The sequence below is a fragment of the Oryzias melastigma genome, linkage group LG16 (genome assembly GCF_002922805.2).
Source record: "Oryzias melastigma strain HK-1 linkage group LG16, ASM292280v2, whole genome shotgun sequence".
In the NCBI taxonomy this organism is placed as follows: Eukaryota; Metazoa; Chordata; class Actinopteri; order Beloniformes; family Adrianichthyidae; genus Oryzias; species Oryzias melastigma.
This window is the reverse complement of record NC_050527.1, coordinates 14462996-14476615: the sequence shown is the minus strand read 5'-3', so window position 1 is coordinate 14476615 and position 13620 is coordinate 14462996. Positions and strand designations below refer to the sequence as shown.

General features: G+C 36.2%; 1 long non-coding RNA gene across 1 annotated transcript; it reads left to right on the top strand.

Annotated features, from left to right (window-relative positions):
* The first annotated feature begins 6 nt into the window (after window positions 1-6).
* Window positions 7-7917, top strand: LOC118599874. The gene is made up of 2 exons (XR_004949414.1): window positions 7-700; window positions 7850-7917. It is a non-coding gene; the product is annotated as an uncharacterized LOC118599874 (long non-coding RNA).
* Window positions 7918-13620: the final 5703 nt, after the last annotated feature.

Sequence of the window (13620 nt, the reverse complement as noted above, 5' to 3'; positions counted from 1 at the left end):
CTGATGTACACACACAAACACACACAGACTAGTGAACTGGGGCCATCATCAAATCACGGTGAGCATTGTTACATTTGAGGAGGAGAGTCAGTGGGCCGGAAAGACCCTGTGTATGTCTGAGAGATGGTAGGAGAGGGAACAGGACTCTGCTCACATGTGTGTGTGTTTGAAGGTGGAGGAGCAGGGTGGGGCAGATGATGGAGGGACAGAGCGTAGTAAAAGGAAAGAGACAGGTCAGATAAGGAGAAAAGAAGAAGAAAGGCCACTAGACGCACAGGAGGGAAAACAGAAAAGGAAAACAAACAAAAAAAATGCAGGAAGGGAAACAAGAGAGAAGGTAGAGTTGGAGTAAAGTAAAAAAAATGGGACATAAAAAAATGAAAATAACTGAAAAGATTCAGGGATGATGGGGAGGGTTATGGAAAGGCAACAAAACACTCAAGGGAAGACGGAGGAAAAGAGTTGAAAAGGTGGGAGTAGAGGAGAAGTGAGGGAAGTCACAGAGGAATAACTTCTGCCGCCCATCCACACTTGCACCGCAGCTGCAGGTCGGCGATGAAATTCCTCCTGCTTTGCTTTCCAGATGCGCAATCTTGTGGTTGTGTTCCTAACCCCCTTTATGTTTCTTTCAGGAGGATTGTCCTCCATTCCTGCATGGATATAGAGGATAGCAGGGCTGAAGGAGAGAAAAAAAAAACATGTAAGTGTGTATATTTATTTCAAGATGGATTGTCAATGTTTAAATCACATCAAGGAGAAAGAAATAAAAAAAAACACATAAGGGACAGAAAGAAAAGGTCACTCTTTTGGTAGTAACTGGAGGGGGTATTTCGTGAAGGGAAATTGCAGCATATCGCTTTTGTGACAGAGGAAATGTAAACTGGCCGTATGGGTGTGTGACCTCTTTGAGAGGAGGAAAGCAGACTAAATGGACACAAAATAGCCCCTGGGAAGGTTCTGAATTTATATAATGTAATCAAAAATGATTCTATTATGGACGTGGCAATGCCTGATTGTTGCTTTGTGTTCCTCGTAAAGCTGTCATTGCAGAACATCTGAGAAAATAATGGGGTTTGAGCTTTGAAAGTCAAGTAGGTCATAATATATATATTAAAAATATATTTTTTGTTAAAAGTCAACACATTTTCAAAATTTTATTTGTGTATTCATTAGGTTTCTATAGGCATAAAGTTCAAAAAATAGCATTTAATTAATAAAATTTTCACATACCTTCCTTTATCCTACTTTTTAAAATGAATGTATTTATTTTAATTAAAAAGGAAAAAGCAAGGTGGTTGTTAGGAGGGTCAGAGCCCTTTGGAAAGAGAATAAGAGCTGCCACCTCCTGGACACTTTGAATATTGCACCAGTTCTCAAAACTGAGATTCACTCAATAGGCCAGTAATACAGAGGCTCCACGTTGCACAAAAGCAATAAGTTACAAGACTGAAGCCAAAATAGGGGAAGATTTGAAAAATTACTAACAATAATAAAGACACAACGTTGTAAGAGGACTGGATAAAAGGCTTTGGGTCTGATAAAAAAAAGAAAATAGGGTTCACAGTAAATGAGCACACGCTTCAATAAATATGAGAACAAAACTAAGCGAAAATCATGTCCTCCCTTATCCGTCAAGAACTACACTGACTGATGTAAATGTAACATTCTCCAGTGCAGCGGCCCCTTAACAGCCAGCTAAACATTCTATAATGCTTCATCAAAAACTGAACAGTTCACTGGGCCCAGTCACACCTTATCAGTGCGACGACATTTCTGCATCACGTCGGCAACGCGGAAAAGCAGACTTAATGCCATTTAAATGTCTGATGCCACATCACCTGCTTGCAGTTCCATTTACAAGAAAACAAATACATTAATGTACGAGCTCAGACATGCATGCAGCTGTATGCTTTCATCAACCCTGCTATATGGTTTTGCTTTGTAACTTTATTATTTTTTGCACTTCAGTGAAACCCGAGTGAGAGAACTGCACTGAATCTTTAGCATGACACCAACACGTCCGCAGTGAGGCCAACATGTCTGACTTTTTTCCATTACTGTTGATGACTTAACCTTTTGGACTCAAGATATCGCAGTTTAATAGCTGGTCACTTCTTGGTCAGAAAATCAATAAAGTGATAAAAAAAAAAATTAACAGAACAGAATAAATAATTATCTTTAAGGGTGTGTATAAGATTTTTCTAATTAGTGTCAATATCATCATAAAAATAAATGTATTTATTTAAAGTATTTATTAACCTTTTAATTTTCAAATTTGGGTTTAAAATGTAAAATTATAATAATAATTAAATAATAATTGTATTACTTTAAAATGATGAACTAAAACTGTGGTACATTTTTGACATACACTAATATAACTTTAGATTCAAGTATGTGAATATAGGTCCTCTTAAATATATAAAAAACAAATAAATATATAAAAAAACTTTAAATCAAAACTTCTATGTTTAAATTGTATAATATATTATGCTATATTTACTTATAAAAAAGTAAATAAAAGGTTTTGCCATTTTGCTGACGTGTTGCAAAAAAGTTTTAAATAAATGACACTCAAATATCACAAAAACATGAAGAAAATGTGTTTTAAAAGGTGAAAGGGCTGTTGTTTAACTCACCATTCCACACCAAACTTTTAAAAAAAAGTCAATGAAACCACAGTGGGCATCAAAAGAACTTGGATGCAGTTAGAATTTTCCATTTCATTTGCAATCTTTGAAGCAGATGACTAGATTTCCAAGTAAAGAATCACTCTTTCTTGACATTTTAGGGGCTCTTTTACTGAATTCAAGGAAATACAATCCAAAAATAGATTTAAAAAATGTTGCTTTAAACTTCCTGTCTAATCGTTTAAAATAACTTTATTGTCCTATTGTTGTAGTCTTTTTTTTTGCTCATCAGCAGCTTTTTGTTGAATTATTTGAATCAATTGTTAAAGTTCTTAATATTTGCTTTGTTAAAGAACATTATCCAAAAAGTAATATAAGGGCAAGAAAAGACGGATTTTCTTTGGCTGATTTTGAAAGAATATTGCACTTAAATTTTCTCTTTCTTCTCTAAAACCTTATACTTTAATAAAATTGTTAGTTTTTTTTCTCTCTATAGCCCTTTACCTCTAGATTTCTTGAGTTCATACTCATATTATTCATTTTTACAATATTTTTAGGCAATAAGAACAGAAAAAAAAGATGATGAAAATAAATGTAAGAACCAGAAATTTACCCTAAAAATGCTAAATGAATCAAATATTCCTTCGGGTCCATCACAGCTGAAGGATTAGGAATAGTTTAGTGACTGTTAGACAACATAATGAGCCTTGGCAGCTTTAAACAGGGCAATTGGAAACTTAAACTGTCTGGTTGACATATGGTAACTCTCGGGTCATGATCAATATTAGAAGGAGGAAAAGAAAGACCTCCTCAGTAGACTCTCCGTCTATTCCTTTTTTCCTTTTTTTTTTTTTTTTGCCTTCAATTTTTTCAACTTCGACACCTTGACAGTAGCAAGTAAAATATACCATTAAACATTTTGAAAATCAAAATGTTTCAATTTCTTTATTATTATTACTATTATTTTTAGTTTTCCTCTGGGCAATTTTTTACAGACCTATCGTCCCATTATTCCTTTCCTGTCACCTTGTCTGTCTTGGCGTTCTGCTTGTTGCAGACGGACCACCCGCAGCAGATCATCCAGTATCTCTGTCTGATAACTTGTTACACACTCTCCGGTAACCTCACCCCCTCGTAGGTATAACACTCCTTTTTTTTCCCTTCTCCCTTATTTCCTTGTGTGTCACCGTGCTGAGTGAGACCTCCCACATCAGCAGCAGATTGCTACGCTAACACTCTCTCCTCTGCTCTTCACCCTCTCCAATCCCCTGGTCACTCTTTAGGTTTCAAACTCCATTTGGATTGATCCGCCAGCCCCTCCTCCCCTTTTGCCAAATGACTGAAATGGTTTGGACAGTTGCAGACAGCTTGTTTGAAGGCCAGCTGCCACATAACCTGCTTATTTATTCATCTTACATTGATTAATGGATGGACAGGTCATGGGTCAACCTCTTAATATAAAAAAAGCTTGAGGTGAAAACAAATAAATACTACTTTTGACTGAAATTTGACTCCAAGCCCTTTTTAATGTCAATTCTCCAAGCAACAAAAAAGGAGATCTCATGCCTTTCTGTAACAGATGGCCAAGATTTACTCTTAAATATTTGATGAGCAGTGATTTCAGAATGTAAAATGTGTAAAAAGATGTCTCACACTGACAGAAACCATTTCAAAGGGGCTGTTTTATGTCCACTTCCTGTGTTGTATCAATGTCACAGGAAGGTTTAATTGCAGTGGACACAGTTTTGAAGTAACAACATTGATTTTGAGCAGAAAACTGCCTTTTGTCATTTTGTTAACATTTTGCACATATTTGTGTTAATTTGACTGTTGTACCTGTGTGCACTTTTTATTCCAATATGCCATGATTTGAAATATTGTTAAAGCAAAAACAAAAATTCTTGAACTCTTTTAACAATTTAGTTTGAGTTGTTTTCTTTCTGAATATTTATATATATATATATTAGTGCTATCAATCAATAAAAAATATTAATCAGATTAATGACACGTTTGGATTGTGATTAATCATGATTAATTACAATGTTTTACTACATACATGTATGTGACAATATGTAGCTTTTAAACAAAAACAGGCCAGAAAGAGAAAAAATTCCCTTCATTTTTGTCTCTTATAAAGTGTTAACTCAGATATCCCAGAAGTGTAATTTGCGTGAACAAAAATACATTAACGGTAGAAGCAGAACTCTAAATACTTCAATATCTGCAGTATTACACCAAAAAAACTATACTGACATACAGTCATAAGAAACAAACATTGTGTTTCTGCACTTTAGCCAACTTTAAGATGAACTTATACCATGAACTGATTGAATACTCAATCCTGATTGGCTGCTGGGTGTGAATGTGCATCCTAAAAAGACGTTCTGGTCACATAGCCCAAATGTTCAATACCACTGCACAGGGTTCTTCAAAGCAAATGTTTGCGTCATCATCTGACCAAAAACAATGAACTGGTGCTTTATTCGTCCCATCATGACGATCAGCTTTTAGATCGCTTTCCTTTGATGCTGCAGACGAGGTCTGCACCGCTTCAGTGCGTGTGATCATGTTACTGGGCCACACGACAAATCCAATAGTCAGCTTTGAGTGAAAAAGCAATGGAAACCAAGAAAATAACTAGCATTAAATACAGAAAATCAGTTGGATGTTTATTTCAATTGTAAGTGACCATGGTATAAGTTGGAAAAACCCCAACAAAGTATTCTTTATCAGAATTTAAGGCACGCCGCGGAAACCTCACAAAGCGAAAGATAGAGCGTGATTATTTGTGTAAACAAATATTAACACAATAAGATTTTTGGATTAACCGGAAGAAGAAGGAACATGAGAAACTGAAGAAATACCAGGGACTCGGAGAGGAATTGGAGCTGTGATTCAGGCTGTGATTCAAACTGGAGGAGTGGCTACAGCAGATCCCTGGAAAGACCTCAGACATCTCAGTCCAGAAAAGTGCTAGGAACTGCTAAGATCCTGCAGGACCCTCAAACTCCCAGGCCTCTGGTAGAGGACCCGAGCTAAGAGAAGAAACCACCCGCGGAGGGTGAGACGGACGATTTATATATGCATCTCTCTCTCTCTCTATCTACAGTATCTATTATGTTTTTATGATTGTATTCATATATATGTATATAGTGTCAAAATCATACACATATATGTGAATTATGTATATAATTCATATATATATAATGTTATGCTATAATACTAGATATAATAGTATAATATAACATTTATATTACAGCATTTATATTGTATTATATATATTTTAGCTACATATTTAGCTACATAGTTTTCTTGGATATTAAAAATGTATTAATTTTATTTTGATATTAAAAACATGCATTTTGTCATATAGAAAATAAAATCTGCAAAATCTGTGACCCAAACCCCATCATCTTTCATACCTGACTGGCAGTAATGCTATTTAATCAAATGTCAAACAGCACAGGTTTAAGATACACAAGCCAACCTTTGAATCATTGTTTGAAGAACATGCACTCGCACACATGCGCAAACATGCTGATACACACATCGAAGACTAAACATATGCCAAACGCTTTTGCCAAGCGAGCAGAGATTTGGGCTCAATGTTGAGTCAGTCCAGAAACGGCATTCTCTCTGCTGTTTGTGTGTGTGTGCGTGTTAATGTGTGAAGTGAAAAGGAAGGAGAAAAAGTCATCACTTCATGTCTTGTTTATGTGCTTGTCATTTATTTGCTGTCTGTGGTATATATCCCTGGAAACATTCTCACATTTCAAAAGCTCCCTTGCCATTTCAGAAATAATTGGCCTTGTGCTCAGCAGACTCCACGTCCAGTACTTTTCTTTCTTTTCTTTTTTTTTTCTCTCTCCGCATGCAACCAAGCTGCCAAATCTCAAGCTCTGTCTCTCCTTTTTTTACTGCTGACAATGTGTCAACATGTTCATGTCAGCAACATTAGGAATAAAGCGGTTCTGTGTGAATGATTGAGCTCTTACTTTGGTCTGGTGCCATACGAGATATGTAACAAAAAAATACAACCAGATACACGGTCAAAGCTTGTGCTACACAATAGGTTGTGTAGCAACTTAGATTACATATTAGTAAGGTTTTACACTTGGATTTTAATATCTTGTATTAAAATACGTATGTCAGCTTAGATTTAAGCTATGTTTACACCAATATGTGTTCATGCAGCCACTTCAAATAAAAAGTCAATGTCAGTGCGAGTATAAGCATGTTTCGGGCTTCCGCATTCAAAATTGTGTACGAACAAAATGCAGCCATTGACTGGCCACTGAAAGTTAAACCAGTTGAACTTTGACCAATCAGTGACTTGTGTTTATAGTGATGGAATTTTTAATTTAATTCTCAGAACTGTCAACCGTTTGAAAACTGATCATAAAAGTGGACGTTTGTGCCTAGCTGAAACTATATGAAACTAAGTTTTTATAAATCCTAATAAATCTGTAAAAGAAAAAGTCTGGAGCAAATTTGCACGATTTACTCTCCTTCAACATTTTGCACCAAGCCTTTAAATTGTAGATACATGTAAATCAGATATATACAGTCCGGTGTGAACACCATATGTTAAAAACACAATCAAGAATCCGCGTTCAGTACGCAAAACATGGCCAGTGTAAACGTAGGATAGGGGATTTCGTCTGGAAAATTTTATTTGTGTGTGTGCCTTTTTTGTGTGTTTGTGTCTATTGTTGTTGAGTTCCCTGTATTTTGACGTTTCTCCTCATGTTGAATCAAGTCACAGTCACAACCCGAGAAGTGCTGAGCTAAGGCTGAATTAGAACAAGCTCATTTACTCCGCTTTGATTTTCTCCCCAGGCACACTTCTTTCATTATCTCCTCATTTGTTCGTGTCCCCATGGAGGCTTGCGGTGTTACACACCTACTTTCAATCTCAGCAGCTCTCAAAGACACTTTAAACAAAAAAAAAAAAGAAAAGAAAAGAAAAGAAAAGAAAACTAAGCATTTGCCATCATAAAAGGTTTCACTCAAAAAGTAAACTTTTTAGCCAAGTCTGGGAAAAAAATGTAAAGAAAAGAAAATGAGCAACTTGGTTGGTTAATTAATTCATTATTTTAAAATGTTGATGTTTACATTAGAATATATATACATTTTTTTTCTCCATCTGAGTCCTACATCATTGCCTAATTAGATAATAATGTGCCTAATAATGTGTCTATATGGTACTTTTTTTCTTTAAGGTATTTAACTTCAAGTCCTGAGGCAACACATGTATGTGTTGTGTCTGAATGTATTACTGCTGAAGCAGCCCTGCATAAAGAGGACATCTCTCCACATCCAGAGAAGCCCACTGACATGGTTTGGATATCTGGTAAGAATACCACCCAGACTCTTTCCTGATGAGCCTTTTCAGGCATGTCTAACCCAGAGAAGGCCCCATGGAAGACCTTTGACACCTTAGAGAAAATATACTCCTCAGCTGAAAAGCTGAAAAGTTTGGGTGTACTTGCTGTCCCAGAAACCGGAATAAACTATTGCTTATACAGTATGTGAAGTGCCTATGAGTGAATATGGGAACACAAGGGAGTGATACTGAAAATTGTATTTCAGTAGCAATCAAAAGCCCAAGAAATATGAAAATGACACTTTTAAAGTCCCACTCAAGCCAACTTTTGATCTATTTTAAAGTGTTACCAGTTGTCTTTTTATTATGATTATGTCATTTTTACCCAAAATCCAAGAACCCGTTCAATTTTCTTGGACATGGTTTCTGCTAAGCAGCACTAGTTCAAAATAAATTCACCTCTGAGTTTAGGGACCATTGGTGTGGAGTAAACCTGACCCCATTTCCCATCATCCATCTTTTTATGCCATTGAAATAAATGGAGATGGACAAAACGAGGCTGTGATGTCACTGATAGAAAATGCCTAGCCTCCAACAAAATGAAGTCAATTCAGTCGCCATTTCTCCACAGTACTGATATCACCCAATTTCACCATTTTGGGACCAGATGACGTTAGTGAGCAGTGATAGGTCTGAGAATCTCTCAAGCAAACACTTCGAACATGTGAGGTGGGGCTAGTGGGCACCATGGTCATAATGGGGTATCTGAATGACTAGGTTATAACTTGAACAATTTGCAACAAAGAGAATATATAATGGGAAAAATTAATTTTAGCAAGAACATGCTAAAAAGAGATATAAGAGTTGGAATGGTTATTCTGACAAACAGAATGACTGAGTAACAGCTGTTCTATTTTTCAATAAAAGTCTATGGGATTTTGGCTTTCTGGGACCAGTGGGTACTTCCTATTTGGAATGTGGGGGGGTGTTCTGTCCAGTTCTCTCTATGTACTGTCTATGGTTTTAACGCTCTCTCTTTAGTTCACACCCTCTCAAAACACCAACCTAACCTTTCCGGTGGAACAAAAATGGCGAGCAATATTGGAGGTATGTTCAGTTCTGAGCCAGATTCCAGCTCTGAGAAAGAGAACAAAGACGTTCATGGATCTATTTGTTTACAAGTGCATCAGAATGGAGGGGAATAGAGAGCTATAGTGGCCCACCAATTGTAGTATCATTGCTACAGGATTTTTCCAAATACATTTTTTTTCTGGTCCTGATTTACAATAATATTAATAAACTGTTTAGAAATGCAATTTTATGCTTGATTTTTTTATACATGTCATCTCCATCATAATAAAAAGGCAACAAAAACATGTAAAAAACACCCAAAAACACCACTTTCATTTGAGTAGGTTTTTAAATCACATTGTCAGCATTACACCAATAATGCTAATGATCTTGGAGAGCTGTGGATAAAAATTAGCCAGAAGTTCAAAAGCATATTTTGCAAATATCTCTCCACACTTGAGCAGCATTTGCAGAATTTTCAGATGTACAATTTTGCTCATGAAATTTTAACTTTTCTCTCCAATATCCTTTCACTTTCTGATTCATCTTGTAAAACTAAATTAATAATGGTAATTTTTTTCTGTTTAAAAGTCCACTTACCTGCACTTCATGGGGAAAGAACTGTAGAGGGGAGCTTAGGTCAAAACAGTAGAGTTTGAAACATTGTGTGACTTCATAACTGTGTTTGATATGATGGTAAACATCCTAGATGTAAACTGAAACTCAGATTCGATGTACTGTAATAGTTGGTTCTCCATTTTCTAAGTGTTACAGATTAAGTCATAAATATTTCAATTTGTCTTTGCTTCCCTTACTAACTCTGTATTTGGGTTTTTGGATTCTAACACAGTGAAATATGATGTACTGAGGATAAACATCTCCTGTAAAAGACCTTAAGACTTTTTTATGGAAGAGAAGCTTCAAAAAGTCTAATAAAGAAGAAGTGCTTCATTTGAGAATTATTTCATGACTCACCCACTTTTTTTAATCATGCAATCATGCCTCAAGGGTGTGAAATAACTATGATGAAAAGAAGGAAAGTGGATAGGTGGAGCACCGTAGATCACTTCAAAAGAGAGGATCTTTCAGGTCTGGACTGATGTGCGGGGATTGGAAGAATCTTATCTATGCAGAGTGAGGAGAAGTCAAATTTCAGCTTCCTTGACATTTACCTGGAGAGCTTTCCAACATGTCTGGGAGTACACTCATTTATCTGTTTCTAGGGTTGGCCCTTCTTCTGTCAAGTGCTGCCATTTATAATGGATCACACTTGAAACTATAGTTTACATTTCTTCTTTTTTTGCCAACAGCGTATGTCAAGAATTCTAAGAGTTGGTACAAGTGAAAGTGGCCGTGGCAGGTAATTGTAGAGGGAAGTGATATTGCTTTTGGAGAAGAAATGTTGGATCAGATGAAAACATTTTATTGAACTAGTTCAGCCTCACGGCAGAACATCAAATATTCACCAACAGAAAACTATGCACTATGAATGTTCATTTTTTTGCATTTTTTAATGAATGAACAGTCATTGTTTTTTTTACACATCTTATTTAGATGCTAAACTTCAAAATGTCAGACAAGAACAGGCAGAGGATCAACGAACTGGTGCTGAGATCCGGCTCCGTTCTGGGATGTTCCTTAGAGTCTGTAACTATGGTGGGTGAGAAAAGGATCCGACGGAACATCATGGATAATCCTCCTCATCATCATCCTCTGCACGAGTCCATGAGAATAAGCTCCTTCAGTCAGAGACTTTTTAGCACCTCTGCTCTTCTTGTCAGCTCTGCCTCATACACACTGGACAATAACTATTGTTGTTTTTACATTTTTAAAGTTATTTTTGGTGTTATTTATTATCAGCAGTTGTTAAAAGAGCTATGAAAACAAATTAGTTGACCTTTTCTGGGATCAATTAAGTTTTATTCTATTATATTCTAAAAGTAGACTAACTAAATGTAATATATCAGTTTGTTTGTTATTATGACAGACATCGCATTGGTACTGTCATCCTCCCATGGGATATTTGTGGTAGAGAAAACAAACAACAGAAACAAATCTCTTGAGAGAAAAGTAAGAGTATGTAACCGTGTGTTGCATTTTGCTGCAATGTTTTGGTGACTGAGCTCATAACAACAAGTCACCATTTATAAAGCTATTTTTAGTGGTGAGGGTAAATGGACAATTGTATGCCAAGAACAAATACAACTCTTTGAAACAAACACATAGTCTGGGGATTAAATTCACTTTAAAGGTTCCACATCATCCAAATAGAATGCTTAGTTATTAGTCTGACAAAGTTGAATTAGAATCATAAATAATACACAAATAGAAATAATGCCAAAAATGGAAACAGGTGAGAGAAAAAAGGCAGAAATATGAAAGGACAATAAAACTTTTCCTCAAACACATTTCCACTAACCCGTCTGTGCTTATATATGTATAGCACTCAAGGGAATAAATATTCCTCCTATATGTGTCCACTCCAATATTCACTCAGAGACACAGACACACAAGGATGGTCCTGCTCAAGTTGCTTAAATGGCTGCATTAGACCCCCAAAACCAGCAGTAATAAAATATCTCCAGTGAGCCCTGTGATCAATGGAGGACAGAAGAGACACAAGCTGGCAGGGTTAATGGGCCCCAGTCCACTTAAATACCACATGAGTGACTCTGGGGAAATGGTGCTGGCGGGAGCGCAGAGAGAGAGGGGGGAGAAAGAGGCTGCAACAAAATGATGGAAAAAAAGGCATAAGAAGAGGGAAAGAGAGACATATTGATGCAGTGTGACACACTGGAAGAGCATGTGTGAAGCAAAACATAAAGGAGGTACGGAGAAAAGCCAGAAAGAATATTGTAGAGCTGGAAGAGAGAGAAGGAGGAAAGCTGAAAAATTCCTCAGGGAGGACAGTGAGGCTGGTACCCAAGCAGAAAATGGGAGACAACAGGATGTCTGATAATTGAAAGAAAAGGAAAAAAGATTGTAAAAAATAAGTAAAACAGTACAAATGTAATATTTTAGATTTGCTAGTTACTTAGCTTATAATATATTTTATTTACTATCAGTAATTCAACTTCAAAGAGACCAAAAGTCTGTTTTAACAAGCAAAAAAAAAAAAAAAAAAACACACACACACAATAAATATTCCAAACCTGCACAGGTTTGATCATTTTTCTCTCTAATTTACTATTTTAATCTACAATTCTTTTTAAATACTTTTGTATTTTTTTACTACCTTTAAATTTGTCATTCATGTTTTTTAAACACAATTTTTCACCCAAACATTTGTCAAACCACGAGACGCTACTTTGCTTTTTTATCTATTTTAATGAAAACTTTGTTTTAGTTATATATTTTTTAACAGCTTTTAATGTATGATGTCTGGGCTGTGGTGTAGTGGTTATCACTTTGGCCTCACAGGTTTGAATCCTGGCTGGGTCCTTTCTTTATGGAGTTCTCCCTGTTCCTGTGTGGATTTTCTCCGCATCCTCCACCTCCCACAGTCCAAAAACATGCTTGATTGGTTAGTTGGTTAGTCTGAACTGTCCCTAGGAGTTAACGTGAGTGTGGTTGTCTGCCTCTGTGTGGCCCCGTGATGGACCGGTGAACTGCCCCCTGCCTTCACCTGACATGGACTGAGACAGACTTTGGAAACCTTGTGACCCTGAGCAGGAATACAGTGGGTTCTGGATGAGTGGATGGCACCTTTTTTATGTAGCAATGTTTTTGTTTTTTACATTTTAGGATGCTCGAGTTGAGTAAACTTTTTTTTTTTCCATGTGGTGCAATTCACCCCTCACACCCACATTTATCAATTCTCTCCATTTTAAATCATTTATATCAGTTTGTTTGTACTTTTCTAGCACCAAACATTGTTGTCATTTGATTTTAACTTTATAATACAATAATCTGATTCATATCTGTGATGTCATGTTTGCTTTTAAAATGAAACTACAGTTTGCTCACTCTGTGCAGTCTTACCAATCAAGTAAATAACACTTTATTAAAATAAACTGTAAAATATACTATAAAAAATAAACCCTATACAGACTTATAAATGTGATTGCATGAAAGTTATGCATTAGTTTATTTTTAAATTTATATATTTTACCTAGATAAGTGAAAATCATAACAGTTATAATCGCCATTGTTTTGTGTTGTTAATTAATACGTTGCTTTAACTCTGAAATGTTCATACATAATTGGGCATAGATTGCGAAATTCACAATTATATTTGGTTTGTTTTAACACATCCATCTATCCATCCATCCATCCATCCATCCATCTTCAGTTTGCTTTTTTCTCAAGGACACCTAAGTCTACCCAGCAACTGGGGGAGGACTCCAGAATAAACACACATGTGGCAAAGACTCAGCTGGATTTGAACCACAAATTTGATCTTGACAATTTGAAATGTACAGGAATGAGAGATGGTTTAAGAGATGGTTGAGTCTAAATGGATGGATCAGAAGATGGCGGATGCTCTACCCCACCAGGATTCTAGAGCTCTCACTTGCGGAAACTGCAACTCGGATCATTACCAAATGCAAGATACCATTCAAAGGCTAAGAACTGAGTTAAAGGAAAAATACCAAT